Source organism: Alligator mississippiensis, chromosome 4, assembly GCF_030867095.1.
Source record: "Alligator mississippiensis isolate rAllMis1 chromosome 4, rAllMis1, whole genome shotgun sequence".
NCBI lineage: Eukaryota > Metazoa > Chordata > Crocodylia > Alligatoridae > Alligator > Alligator mississippiensis.
In genome coordinates this window covers 151,024,895-151,038,409 of record NC_081827.1, presented here as the reverse complement: position 1 = coordinate 151,038,409, position 13,515 = coordinate 151,024,895, and the positions used below count along the sequence as shown (strand labels likewise).

Genomic DNA, 13,515 nt, shown 5'->3' with positions numbered 1-13,515 from the left:
ACATCTTCCAGAACCAGCAAACAAAAAAAGTCATGGCAGGTGGGAATAAGGGGGAGAGAGAGAGAGAGAGAGAGAGAGAGCCACCTCGAGACAGCTACACATGGGGAAAAAGACCTGCAAACAGCTGTCGGGTGTGAAGGCACACCCCTCTCCTCAGTAACAACCCAACAAGTGCTGCATTGGCTGGAAAGTCAACCATGGCCAAGAGGAAAATGGAGGGGCAGGGGCAGCTGGTGTGGATCTGGTCCAACAGACGCTGCACTTGATGGGGCAAGTCCTCCAGAAACAACAGCAGCAAGCCACACACCAGCTGGCTTTGGAAGAGAGCTGGATGCAGCAACAAGCTTGGCATCAACTCACTTCCGGTAAAATTAAGGATACTGAAAATGATGATACATGATGACCCAGAGGTATTTTTAGAAAGCTTTGAGTGAGCCGCCTTGGCGGCCAGGCTGAAAAAGTCCTGATGGGCCAGACAGCTAGGGGTCTTGTTAATAGGGAAGGCCCAAGCAGCCTATGGATCCATGACGTGGGATGAAGCCTGGGATTATGCCAAGGTCAAGAAGGAAATCCTATATCGGCTGGACCTCAATCGCGAAATCTATCAGCAGGCACTCAGGGCAAGGAAGCTGAAGGAAGTGAAAGAGCCACAGGCTCTGCTGCAACGGTTGGCCAACCTGCTTTCCAAGTGGCTGAGACCAGTAGAGAGCTCTAAAAGTGAGATTTGTGTTAGAATCTTGTTGGAACAATTTTTGAATGATCTAGATGAAGAGACACAGAAGTGGTTCCGTTATCATTGGCCAGGATCTTTGGCAGAAGCATTGCAGCTGGCAGAAAATGTTAACAGAGCACTAGGGGAAAAGCCGCCAGAACAAAATCTGAAGATGATGGGGTATTCAAGACCCCACGACCTGATGAAACCAGGGTTCTGAGATCTCCGAGAAGTGAGGAAGCCCAACCATCAGGGGCTGGTCTGTTTCCAATGCAGAAAAGTGGGGCACATGTTCCAAGACTGTGCTTATTTGCCACGGGCTGCTGCTTGATTGATGTATACTCCATTAGAGTTGGACAGACCATCAAACCTGACAGACCCAGGGGGGATAGAGTCCATGGACTGTAGCATAGCAAAGGAGGCTTAGAGGGGTCCCTGGCCCCACCCGGTAGTGAATGTCTGGGTCGGGGGCAAGAGTTTGGAAGCAATTATTGACACCAGTTGCTCCCATACCTTCATACAAAGTGGGCTAGCTCCTAACACCTACCTCCAAAAGGCTACTCCAGTGAAGATGATGTGCATGCATGGACATGGTACTTATTATCCCTGAAAAATCTATCAGGTCACCATGTTGAATATCACTTGGGAAATGCCAGTCAGGATGGCCCACCATTTGCCATATCCCATGATCCTAGGATGAGTCTGGAGCAAGATTTACGAAGTCCTGAATATCATAAGAAATGATAGCTTGGGAGGAATTGGCCTGTTGGGGCATCAGGCAGAAGATCTCTGCAAAGATTTTGACATAGAGTGATTGGTGTGCAACCAAACCTTCTGGAGGGCCCAGGAGGCAAAGGAGGGGTTCCAGGCCATTCAAGAGACTGAATTGGCAAAAACAGAAGACAAAGTGGTGGACCCGAATCGATATGCCAACCTGCCACGATTTGAGGTTAGGAAGGGGTTGCTGTATCAGGTGAAGCAGGGGTCATCCCGAGGGGAGGAGGTAGCTCAGCTATTAATACCAGCTCAGTTTAGACTTCCCCTACTTAGGTTAGCCTACGAAAACCCATTCAAGGAGCACTTGGGGCATCATAAGATAGAGGGTTGACAGACAAAATGGTGCTTCTGGCCAGGGCTATATGAGGAGGTGGAGAAGTTTTACCAGACCTGCATAGCCTGCCAGAGAGTAAGCGGGGGTAAACCCATGCGGGCCCCTTTACAATTTATGCCCATGATTGAAGTCCCTTTCTCATGTATCACACTGGATGTGGTGAGGCCCCTGTCCAAAAGCTTGGCTGGTGATCATTTTTTGTTAGTTATCATTGACTATGCGACCAGTTTCCAGAGGCAGTTCCCATGTGTACAGTTACAGGACCCAGAGTGGCAGAGGAGCTCTTAAAATGGATAGCCATGGTGGGCATCCCAAGGGAGATTGTTACAGATCAGGGATCTAACTTTATGTCCAGGGTCCTGCGGAGTTTATGTAGGATGTTGAGGATTAAACATCTACAAACCATGGAATACCACCCCCAAACCAACGGGGTGGTAGAGATGTTTAATCAGACCTTGAAGAACATGCTGTGGTGGTGCATGCAAACTGATCCCCGGTGGTGGGACCTGGCTGTCCTGCCATTGCTGTTCACAGCACGTGAGGCTAGGCAGTCATCGTTGGGGTATGCCCCATTCGACTTAGTGTATGGACACTGCTGAAGAGGGTTATTAGATCTAGTAAAGGAAGGGTGAGAGGAAGAGCCTAATGAGGGGGCCAGCCCTTTGGAGTATGTGCAAAGGATGAAGCAGCATCTGCCGAAGGCAGGGGAATTGGTGTGAGAGCATCTGAAGGCAACACAGCAAATACAGAAAGTGGTGTATGATAAAAGGACTCAGGAGAGGAATCTCTGGGTTGACCAGCGGGTCTTGGTACTCCTCCCTGATACCAAAAATAAGCTTCTGAAGTGTTGGCAGGGACCCTTCCAGGTGACCCGCCATAGGCCCCATAGATGGTGAGGTTCATAAGCCTGGATTCTGTAAAGAGAGACGAATCTATCATATCAATTTGCTTAAGGAGTGGAGGGAGCAGAAAGGTCTGTTGGTCAACCTCTCCCCACCAGAGTTGGGGATGGAGTTGAGAACAGAGGCAAGTGACACACTCGTCCTGGCAGGGCCACAACTCAACCCCTCACAACAACAACATTTGAGGGTTTTAGTGAGGGATTTCCATGATGTCTTTAGTTAAACCCCTGGATGTACAAGTGGAATCACCCACTGCATAATAACTGCTCCCAGGGCAGATCATCAGGAAGAAGTGGAGATGAATCAACCATTACAGGTATGATGCTATCCATGTTGAGCTCACAAGGATGTTGGAGCAAGGCATTATTCAAGAATCGCGGAGTCTGTGACAGAGTCCCCTGGTAGCAGTCACTTAGCTAGACGGGTCATTGCAGCTGTGTGTGGACATTAGGAAGGTAAATGCCATATCAGGGCTCAATGCCTTTCCCATGCCTCAGATCAGCGAGCTATTAGAAAGGGTGGGGAAAGCCCACTTCATTTCTACACTGGATTAGCTAAGGGATATTGGCAGGTGCCATTAAGAAGAGAAGATTGGGCTAAAATGGCCTTCGGCACCTCGTGGGGCTTATATGAATTTAAGAGAATGCCTTTTGGGCTGCACAGGGCAGCAGCAACCTTCCAAAGGCTGATTGAGTGGGTGCTGGCCCCACATCAACAGTATGCTGTTGCCTATATAGATGACATCATAATTTACACCCAGGGGTGGAATGAACATCTAGAGGCCATGAGGGCAGTATTACGAGAACTCTGCCAAGCCAGCCTTATGGCCAACCCAAAAAAAATGTGTCCTTAGTAAGGCAAAAATGAAGTACCTGGTTTTTATAGTAGGGCAAGGCTGGGTTCACCCATTGGCCAATAAGGTGGAAGCCCTGCACCAGTTCAAGTCTCCTCAGATCTGTAAGCAGTTGAAACCTTCTTAGAGGTTGCCAAATATTACCACTGCTTTAAACTTCAGTTCTCTGAGCTCACGGTGCCTCTGACTAATTTGCTCCAAGGAAACAGGCAGGGGGGCGGGGGGGAGGGGGCACTTTAGCATTCTTGGGTGCAATCTATCCCAACCTTGCCTTGCCCTGACTGACTGCCTCCCGAAACAATCAAGCCAGGCATAGTGGCAATATAAGCAAAGAAGATACCTGAACTGGCCCAATGGGGAATCTGTCCCAATAGAACAAACAAAAGGAGTTGGCTGGACCCTGACAAACTCAGAAAGGGACCCTGCTGGTCCAATAAATTTTCCTTTCATTTTCTCAGTTCATTTTGATGCCTTTCTTTTCCACCGACATGTAGATCATAGCACGAACCAGCAACCAGGCGGTGGCATCAGCCCTTTCCTCTCTCCCCCTTCCAAAAAAAGTAATGGAAGGTGGGAATAAGGGAGAGAGAGAGAGGGAGAGCCATCCTGAGACAGCTATACACAGGGAAAAAGACTTGCAAACAGCTGTCGGGTGTGAAGGCACACCCCTCTCCCCAGTAATGACTGGACAGTCTGCACCAGCAGGGAGCAAACTAGGAAAGCCAAGGCTGCAACTGAACTCCAATTGGCTACACAAATCAAGGACAATAAAAGGCCTTCTTCAGATTTGTGGGGAGCCAAAAGACAAACAAGAGCAACATTGGACTCTTCCTAAAACAGTTGGGGAAGCTGGCTACTGAGACCCAGGAAAAAGCCACCCTGTTTAATGATTACTTTGCATTAGTTTTTCACCAGTCCAAAGGGACCACCCTCCCTAACATGATGCCAGCTGACCAGGCTAAGGATGAAGATATGCCCACCATTGGTGTGGATCTTGTGATGGATCATCTTGAGAGGTTGGATCCCCACAAATCAGCTGGTTGGGATAGATTGCACCCAAGAATGCTAAAGAATCTGGCAGACATCATAGCGAAGCCACTGGCAAGGATATTTGAGAATTCATGACACCTGGGCAAAGTACCTGAAGATAGCCACAACATTGGACCACTTCCAATCTTCAAGAAAAGAAGATCCGGGAAACTACAGGCCAGTAAATTTGACCTCAATCCCTGGAAAGATCTTGGAAAAAAATATCAAAGAAACCGTTCTTGACAAACTAACAGAAGGCAGCATTCTGCGGGACAGTCAGCATGGGTTTGTTGCAGGTAGGTCTTGCCTGACCAATCTCTTTTCCGTCTTTGACCAAGTAACGTATCACCTGAACAAAAGGGAAGAGGTTGATATCATATATTTGTATTTTAAAAAAGCCTGTGACCTGGGGTCCCATGATGTCCTCATGGAAAAATTGGGCAACTGTGGCCTTGACTACTCCACAATCTGATGGCTGAAGAACTGAATCAACATGGCATTCAGTGACTAGTGCTGTCCCCCAAGGCTCCATTTTCAGACCTGTACTCATTAATGTCTTCATAAACAATCTGGATACTGGTGTCAGAAGCAGACTGGCTAAGTTTCCTGATGACACCAAACTTTGGGGAAGACTATCCACACTTGAGGATAGAATGGTGATCCAGGCCAACCTTGATAGTCTTGCAAGGTGGGTGGATGAAAACCTGATAGCATTCAATATGGAGAAATGCAAGGTGCTCCATCTTGGGGCAGGGGAGAAACCCGCATCACGCTTATAGGCTCGGCACAGCTACACTCACTAGCACCATAACTGGAAGAGACTTGGGGATCATGACTGACCACAAGATGAACATGAGCCACCAATGAAATACCACAGCTGGCTAAGTGAAAGAAAAACCCTGGCTTGCATCTACCAATGCATCTCAAGCAAGACCCAGAATGTCATCAGCTGTACTCAGCCTTGGTAAGACTGCAGCTGGAGCACTGCATCCCATTCTGGGTTCCACAATTGAGGAAGGACATGGAGAAACATTAAAGGGTCCAGAGGAGAGCCAGACGCATTATAAGGTGGCGGCAGCAGAGTGGATGGAACAGGGGACCTCCCCTGCCCTGTCCTCTTCGCTGGAGGAAGTGAGGAGGGACTGGAGGGGGGAGGGGGAAAGGCCACCGGAAATCGCCTCATCCCCCCCCCCCCCCGCCTTTGGTCCTTTGAGGTGGTGGTGGAGGTGGTGCAGAGGAGATCGGGGTCAGGACCCTATGGAGGGGGTCAAGGCCACCGGCACTGGCCTCAGTCTGCCCCTCCCGCCTTCCGTTGTCACCATCTGCAGGGCCAATGTGAGCTGAAGTGGTGGCGGGAGGGGGGAAGAGTGGGCCCGGGATGTTGCGGTAGCAGGAGAGGAGATGCAGGCCTCCTTCCCCCACTCAGGCCCAGGCCCACTCCTCCTCCATGCCCTCTCTGCCACATTGGTCCTGAGCCCATGCCTCCAGTCCCACGCCACAGTTGTGTCAGCCCGGGCCTGCTACACCCCCTCCCCCCACTGTCGCAGTGGGCTGGCTTCTCCCCACCCTCGGGCCCAGTCCTCCCCCACACCCCCAGCATTGGGCCTACACCCACTCCTCCCCTCCCCCTGTCAATGCAGCAGAGAAACGGGGAGCGGCCCGGACCTCAAGTGGCAGGACAGAACTGGGGAGCGTGCCCAGATGGGGCGGGGGCATGGGGTTCTGTCCCTACCCACTCCCCCCCACCTGTTCACCAGAGCACCCCAAGGGATGACAATGTCCTGCGGTCACAAACTCCTGGAAGATCGTTTTAGGCTGGACATAAGGAAAAACATATTTACTGTCCAAGCTCCCAAGGCCTGGAACAGACTCCTCCCAGAGGAGGTGCAAACACCTACTCTGGACACTTTTAAGAAACATTTGTATGCTTATCTTGATGGGATCCTTTGACCCCAGCTGACTTCCTGCCCCTTGGGCAGGGTGCTGGACCCACCTGATGATCTTATGAGGTCCCTTCCAGTCCTAATGTCTATGAAATATATGAAATCTCCCCCATCCTTCCTGACAGGCAATTGGCTAGTATATATATACTACCTATAGTGCCTGCATTTTATGTGTATCTATGTTACATTTATACTACCTATAGTTCCTGTATTTTATGAGTGTATATGTTAATATTTATATTTTTCATATCTTATTAAACCTGTATATAGTTAAGCCTCAGCCCATGTCCCAGCTCTGCTCTCTAGGAAGAGGAGGGAAGCTGCATGCAGCCACACCTCCCGCAGTTCATTTACACCCACTAACATCCCTTCATTTGGAGAGGGGGTACATCAATGAGTACCATCCAGATTACATTTAAAAATGGTTTCTCCTTTTATGATGAAAAATGTGGGAAACAGTGGCTTTTCCCTTGCAGGCTAGCAGAGTTCCAGCCTGCAAGGGGCTGCTTGGGGCCTCCCACACCTGAACACCCCCCACCTTGCCTGACACACCCACTCCCTGCCTAACATATGGAGGATCTGGGGGCAGTGGGTCAAAAGTGAGGGATACTGGGTCAGGACTGACCAGTGATGTTTACAAATGGGTCTTCGTACAAAAAAGTTTTTGAATCATTGTTCTAGAGTAGGTCCACTAGCCATATAATTTCCTTTTGTTTAGTTTCCATTACACTCCCCAATCATCCCCAGGGATCTTCCCAGTTCACCTCAGGAGAGAATCTGCAACACTGGAGCAGACTTTCAAAATGTTTTTAATAAGAAAAAACAAAACCATATATTTTCTGTGAAGAATGTTTAGGAAAAAGAAGCAGAGATTTCCCACGCAGTCTGCCTGATGGGCAGTTATAAGTAAAATAGAATCCCTTTCTCAGTCACACTCAGAGGCACAAAAAAAGAGAAAAGTTACAAAACTTAAAATGTTCCAGAAACTTGAAATAAAATAGGTGGTTTAGGTATCTCCAAAAAGTTATTACTTTTGAGGCCACTATGGCTTATTTTGTTGAGAAGGAGTCTAATAATGGGACATTGAAGTCCACAGAGGATATTTGATCTATACTCAGCCACTGAAAGTCCCAGAGCCAGCATCAACATCATCATAACCTTTGTCTCCAAGAGGCAGGGACGGGTCATCTGTCAGTCCCTTCACTTAGTGAGTACAGATTCCAATCTGAAAAAATCAAAACCGACGTACTACAATGAGCATCCTAGTATGCATCCATGGACACTTGGGTGTACAGTCCATAGTATATGCAGCCAATTCTCCTTCATCTCTTATGTAAGCCTGGTCAAATGCCCATGTACCTGTCAAAGTTGTGAGTGACCTGCATTTTAGCTTCCCTTTTAGTCCCTCTACTGCCATGACTCTTTATGGGGTCAACTATGTTATAAGCCTGCAGGGTAGATTGACCCAGTTTGGGACAGAGGGGACAGGTGCTAGGACCCAGATGCTGCCTGTGTTTCTCCTGGTAGTAGTATGGGAAAGAATCAGCAGTTGGTGCTTCCCCCACACCATCCACCCTGCCTTGGCAATAGGGGACAGTGACTGCTACTGAAGCCTCTGCCACTGAATACTGCTAAAGCCCCACGTGCATGCCCTGCATCAAATGGCTCTGTGGGCTGGATCTGGCCCGTGGGCCATGGGATATTGATCCTATAGCAGGGATCAGCAGCCAGGTATCCCCCTTCTCAAGGAGCGATGTCCTTAACAAGCTCAAGGCAGGCTCCTTTTTACTTGAATTCCTTTCAACTCCATGATTCTCTCAGACTTAGCTGAAAGCAGCCCAGCTTCAACAGCAGAAATGGGGAGTCCCCCCCTTCTGCTTATTTCATGTAGTGAGAACAAGGCACTTTCATGGGAAATGGGCCATCTCTATGCCCACTATGAGGAAAAGGGCAGTCCTCCCTCTTTAGAACTCAACAGCTCAGCAGTACAAGACACTTGCTGAGGGGGTGGACATGTGCTGTGCCTGGCTCCAGACCCACTTCACTCACTGAATGTTTGAACTCCCACCTCCCGGCAAAGGGTCCTGACCATAGGCTATATAGAGCAAGAAACAGCCTCCTCTCCTCTTGTCAAAACTGGCAACAAAGTGGGCAAGATATGTAGGGTCAAAAGGAGAGCAAGGTAGAAGTGTTAGTATAGCTCTTCATATTTTATGCTTTAAAGTTCCATCTGTTTATAGAAAGGTGGTTTAAAGTATTGTTTGAAGTTTTAAAAATATATATTTAGCCTTATTTAATCATTGCTTAAGTCCTGTATACCCTCATTTTTATTTGAACTTTGCTGCAATATTAGCTGGCCTTGCCTCATGCAAGGAGCTAATAGATTTCATAGACATTAGGGCTGGAAGGGACCTTGGATCCAGCCCCCTGCCCAAAGGGCAGGAAGTCAGCTGGGGTCAGATCACCGCAGCAAGATAAGAATCTGAGCATTTCTTAAAGGTATCCAGAGTAGGTGCTTGCACCACTTCTGGGGGGAGTCTTTTCCAGACTCTAGAGACTTGGACAGTAAAGAAGATTTTCCTTATGTCCAGTCTAAAATGGTCTTCCAGCAGTTTGTGACCATTAGACCTTGTCTTCCCTTAGTGTTCCCTGGTGAACAGACATTGTCCCAGTTCCTGATACACAGCCCTGATATACTTATAGGCTGCCACCAAGTCCCCCCTGAGCCTTCACTTCTTCAGGCTGAAGAGTCCCATGCCTCTTAGCCTCTCCTCATAAGGCCTGCTCTCTCTATCTCTAATCATGCATGTGGCTCTCCTCTGGACTCTCTCAAGCTTCTCCACATCCTTTCTAGAGTTTGGAGCCTTGAGTTTGCTCGCATGATGTTTCTTTCCTTCTCTATCACTGTGAGAAGTTTTTCTAACACAACATAGTAATATTTTGGTTACGAGCTCAAATTAACTGAACTGAACACTAACTGGATGAATCAGAGGGATGAAATGATTGGATACACTAATGAAAGGTGATAAGGGAGACCAATGGATAATACCCAAAGTAAGACACTGGAAAAAGGCCAAATTAAGATGTGTGCTTGTGATGGATCTGTTGAACAAAGGACCTTGCTCCTGGCTCTGGTGATGTTTCTGTATTGTGAATTTAATATTAACCAGATAAAATAAATGGACATCAGGGATCTTTTTTTTTCTTTTCTGACTGCACCCCCTTCACTGCTTATCATGGTTTTTTTTTTTAAATTTTTGTATTTATTTTTCCTGAGGCTAACATTTCTGGAGCATATACATATGACCCAGGTGGAATAGAACAACAATCAGAGGTGCTGAGCATGTGGATGCCCGAGGGCCCTGGCCCCCCCTTGGGAAGAGGACTGTCACCTGAAATGGGGAAAACTTTCCACATGTCCATCACCTTATCCCTCTCATCCTCCCCCCCACCCCCAGGCAAAAATAAAGGTCGGCTCCTATAACCACAATAGAGTGCACATAGCCAGAGGAGAGTTACGCAGGGGTGGTAGACTTTAAATTCATATAAATGCTATTTACCCACTTAAAGGGGAATGGGATTTGGTTCCTAATATGCAGCATGAGTCAGTAGCCTATGCTTCTGAGGGAGGCGGGTGGTTAAACACACCCCTGTGCTTAGGGATCCCTCTTCATTGTCCCTGTGTATTTCTGTTCTCTCTGGATGTATAGTTGGAATCACATTGTCTCCCCATTCCCTGCACAGAAGGTCCACACACCTAACCCCAGACCAAGTGTCTTGAGTTCCTGGCCAAGGTGCCTAGATTTGAAGTGATGGGGCATTTTCTAAACTGACCTTCATACTGCAGGATGACTCACCCTGACATGCATGTGAGGTCTTCCCACTCAGGAGGACTCTCTTCCACCTGCAGCAGGATGACTTATGCCCACTTTCCTTTGGCTTGACTGGCCATTGGGTCCTGGGCTCACAGTTGTCTACAATACAGTGGCACATCTACATGTACTATTAAGGCAAAGCAATGAACTCTGGTGCTACTTATCCCAGAGTTTATTGCTCCTGGGAGCTGTGTTTATACATGGACATGAGACAGCAGGACATTGAACTGGGTTGGTGCAGCCCCTGCTAGCATTGGGCCCAAGGGGTAAGCCTGCCAGCCCAGGGCTGGTCTGACCTGGTTTAACATGCTGTGGAGGGGCTGGCTGGGATACGAGATACTCTAGCATGGAGTTACCCAGCAGGCAGCCTCCCCACTGAAGCACCCTTGTGCTGAAGCCAGCTGTGTCAGCATCTATTCATGTGCTTCTGTGGAGTAAAAAGCTCTGTTGCAGGATAGTACTTGTATTCACAAGTACTACCCTGCTGTGGACTTATTTAGTTCCCTGAAGCCTAATAGGGCTGCACATGTAGACATGAAACATTTACTGCAAAGATAATTAGTTTATTCCACAATAAGCATGTTATGTAGATGTACCCAGGGAACAGGAAGTTACTCAGCTATTGAAGAAGATTTGTGGAAAGCAGCAGGAGTCTGCTCAGTTGCCTCTTCCTGAGTCTGACTGAAACTCTGGGTCTCTCTCTTCCCTGATAATTGGCCTTGATAGGCTGCCAAAGTGTTGGCAACCAAGAGACAAAGCTGGATCTGACCCTACATAGCATTTTCCTGTGAACCTGCCCTTAGCCTTGGATGGAGAAAGCCAGTCTAGCCTGAATGCAGATGGTCAGCATCTCCCTCTCAACTGATGGCCCAGAAACTATTTTCTTAACTCCTTTGAATCCATCCACCCCAGGGGTCCAAGTTTAGTCAGGGTTATGATTCTTGTGGGTGTTGCCTTCATAGTTTCCATATTTTTCATTTGATGCCATTTGATCAGGCAGGATCTCAGATGCATACAAAGGGGGGAACATTATATTTCTAATTTAAGTCTAGCTTACAGATGCACTGTCCACAACAATCCACCAAGAAAGCTGAATGGGCAGGTTCTGTCCCATGCAGAGATCTGCTTGGTGCAGGAGAAATTTGGGGAGGCCAATGAGTTTACTACTACTCCCTGGTTCTGATGCCAGGGGCTATTACCATTCATGGAAAAGAGCATAATTCTTAACAACTACACATGAAGTAATACCTATTAATTCATAGTCCATGCTATAGTACCATGGCACATGGCTCCCTGCTCCATGATATGTCTCAAGAGCAAGGAGTTGAAAAATGGGGGATGCCCTAAATCTCACCCTGCTCTCATAATAGTTCATGTTCGCAAGACATTCTAACCACGCACACAGAAATGCATCTTTATCCCAACCCATTTTTTGGCAGATTTGAAAAAGGAAGTTCATCCCCCCAGGAAGGAACTATGTGATACTTTGCTGCTATGCTAACAGCAGTCATTTAAGTACATTGGACAGTCCTTCCAAGCTTGATGGAAGGCCAGTAATTAACCACAAAAAGGGACCCTGCAGTTTCCATTTACTCTTAAGGGGACTGATGTTCTATATAGGGGAAAGAGAGTAAGGCCTTGATACTGCAAACACACAGTCACCAATTTATTACAGGTGGGCTGGGGTGGTATAGTTTGAGATGATGTGACATCCCTGGTGGGATGCAGTATTGTGGGAGAAAGAAAGTCAAAGAGAATGAGGACGCTCTTGTAAAAGGGCTGTGTACTCTATTCTCATCTATGCCCAGTCTTTGGTCCCAATTCCTCAGATGTTCCTGCTCTTCCCTGGCAAGTTCCAAGTCTCTCAGACAGACCTTCTCTCCAGGTGACTGCCTTTCCTCTGGTGCTTTTGCTGAGGACCAGTTCACCCCTCACCAGAATCCCACATCCTCCCTCTTTGTCCAGGACCAGCTCTCCTCTACCTTTCATAGTTTCATAGTAGCTCCTCCTCAGGAATAAGCTAGGTCTGCCTCAGACAGCCACTGCCTCTTCAGGTTCCAGCAGTTTTTGGAAGGAGTGGAGCAGTGTAGCCAGCTGCTGAAATGGTTTATTTCCCTGCCCCCACTACATGACACCCTGTTCCTTTGCCACATGCATTAGGAACTGTGTTGATTTGGTGAGTTCTGCTGACTCTGATCTTTCCACATCTAGCTATACCAGGATCACTACACGTAGGTACTAGGGGTGTGTAAAATGTGTCCTATTCAATTCAGATTTGGATTTGGCCTGAATCAGGGACAGTGATTCGATCTGTTGATTCGGCTCACTGTCCCCGATTTGATTCAGACGAATGCAAATCTGAAGATTCAATGCTGATTCAGAGAAATAGCGATTTGGCCATAGACACAGCTTTAAATGTTTTTTCTACAGACCTCGAGGTACTGGGCACGGCTCATGAATGCTACAATGCTGGGGCAGATGGAGCATCTCACAGGAGTGCGAGGGGGCCCCCCGCATGCTCAGCTGTGAACCTGGAAGTAGACTGGACAGAATTCTGGTCCATTTCTGGGTCCTCTGAGGAGTGTGCTGGAGGGCCCCCTTGTACCCCCCCCCGGCTTGGCAATCAGCTGTGGAAGGACCCGGGTGCCCCCCCAGACTCAGGAGACACCAGTCACCAAGTGGGGGGAGGAGGGGGGCCATGGAAGGGCCCCCCCACGTGCTCCCTGGCAGACCCAGAAATGGACTGGAAGTGCTTCTGGTCCACTTCTGGGTCTGCTGCCGGGCGCGCTGGGAAGCCCCCCTCACTCCTGTGGGATGCTGTATGTGTCCCAGCATTGCAGCATTCACAAGCCCCCTGGTACCTAGAGGTATGTAGAAAAACCATGTAAAGCTGTATCTATGTCTGAATCACCAAATCTTTCTGAATCTCTCTGAATCAATTTGGAGGGTTTGGATTTGATCTGGAGAGATTTAAGGGTCTCCTGATTCAATTTAGATTTGGAGATTTGGCCACTGAATCAGGCTGAATCTCTGCTGAATCGAATCAGGGACCAAAGCTTTGCACAGCCCTAATAGGTACCAATGTCTGCA

The 13,515-nt window shown here is 48.1% G+C and overlaps 1 pseudogene; it reads left to right on the top strand.

Annotated features, from left to right (window-relative positions):
• The first annotated feature begins 524 nt into the window (after nt 1-524).
• The window catches only part of LOC132250073 (antigen WC1.1-like), an 84,925-nt pseudogene continuing 71,934 nt past the window's right edge, over nt 525-13,515 (top strand).